Source organism: Phacochoerus africanus, chromosome 15 (genome assembly GCF_016906955.1).
Source record: "Phacochoerus africanus isolate WHEZ1 chromosome 15, ROS_Pafr_v1, whole genome shotgun sequence".
Lineage (NCBI taxonomy): Eukaryota > Metazoa > Chordata > Mammalia > Artiodactyla > Suidae > Phacochoerus > Phacochoerus africanus.
This window is the reverse complement of record NC_062558.1, coordinates 16,676,999-16,678,708: the sequence shown is the minus strand read 5'-3', so window position 1 is coordinate 16,678,708 and position 1,710 is coordinate 16,676,999.

Below are 1,710 nucleotides of genomic sequence, written 5' to 3'. Positions count from 1 at the left end.
GGAAATAGCTGGTCTGTATAGGAACCTCCAGGAGGCAGACTCTCGGAGCAATAAAATGCAGAGCCTGAGGGATTTAAAAAGAGCACAGAGAGTGATGTTTAAGTGTGTGTGAGAGAGAGAGACAGACAGACAGAGAGACAGAGACAGATCGACAGAGACAGGGACACAGGGAGAGAGAGACAGAGAGAAATCAGGACAGAGACAGGGCAGAGGAGAGGGAGGGGAGGAGGATGGGAGAGGAAAGGCTGCAAGAGCACCTGTTGTCTTTTCACAGTTTCTTTGTGTGTTTTCACTAAGTTCCCCTCACCATTGAGACCTCTCATCATGACTTTCGGTAGGTCTTTCCCAGGTCTTCCCCCAAAGGTCATTATCGGTCTCTGGAAGCATAAAATAAAAGGACTGAAAAAGAAATCTATTTTGTGCCTCAGAAATAAAGGCACAAAAGGAATTTCACTCTGTTTTGAGCAAATGGGACTGGAATTGTAGGATCTATTAACTCTCCCGTAGTTGTTGGTGTTTTAATTCAAAGGCCCCGGCAATGGAAAGATTATAGTAGAGCAGGATTGTCTAGATGGACAAGAGGGTGCATTCCTGCTGTGCTGACAAGGGCATGACAGGAAGGGGAGGTGATGGCTTTGGGGTATGGCTGGAACGAGGGGTGGGAGGAGATAAAATTAGAGGAACAGACAGTTAATGAAGTGCCCCACATGCTGTGCTCAAAACTGTGGATTTTATCCTGAAGGTGAGTGGAAAGAAAGGATGAAGCCACTGAGTGCGGCCTGGAAGGAGGAGAGTGTGGGAGGGCAGGGAGTGGAAGGAAGGGGGGAGAAGGATAGCCCAGAAGAGAAGAGAGTTAGGAAGGAAACCTGAAAACACTGAAAAGAGGTGGGGACCAATTCGATTTTTATGTCTAGGGCACATCTTAACCTTGTGAAGAAAATGGGAACGCACATAAACCCTCTCTGCTGATTTCCACCTGAAGGCACATGCCTATGCCCTGATTGAGAACCTGCTGCTTCTCTGTTCTGTAATTGGCCCCTTCTCTCTTTTCCTCCAGGCTTAAATCCTCCTGGAGTGGCTGAGGGGGGGGAGCGTGGGGAGAAGCGGCCAGCCGCTGCCTTCGACCTTCACACGTTCCTCTCAGGAGAGGAGGACCTGCTTTCTGTGGGCATCCAGGACAAAAGGAGTTTCCTAACAATGACGCAATTCAGTGTGTGTGTTGAAAGAGTAATGAGCTACAGATAAAATCACCTCTTCAAACGTCTCTAAAAATCTTTCATCAGGTAAAAGGAAACAATTAACCTCTTTTATTAACTTAATTTTTTTGAACTCCATAAAAGAGTATGCTTTTTGATGAAAACTATTTAAGGCTTCCCTGAAGATTTCCTCTGACTCTGGAACATTTGCACTGTGAGAATGTTTGGCTTTTTTTTTTTTTTTTTGCAGCTGAGTGAATCAAGATAACCTCTATTACCCAAATTTAGCTTTTCTGCCACTGCAGTGGAACTTAGGAAGACCGACTCCACGGAGAAGCCCCCAGGGAGGCCCTTGAGGAGACAAGAGAATTAATCACCTGTCGCCTATGATGTCAAGCTGATGTTGCTGCAGCCAAAGAAAGGGTCCTGCTTCCAGAGGCCCTCATACTGGAAGTAGGATGTGCTGGGAACCTGACAGGATCCCAGGCTGTAATGGGGGCCCTTGAGGAGATCT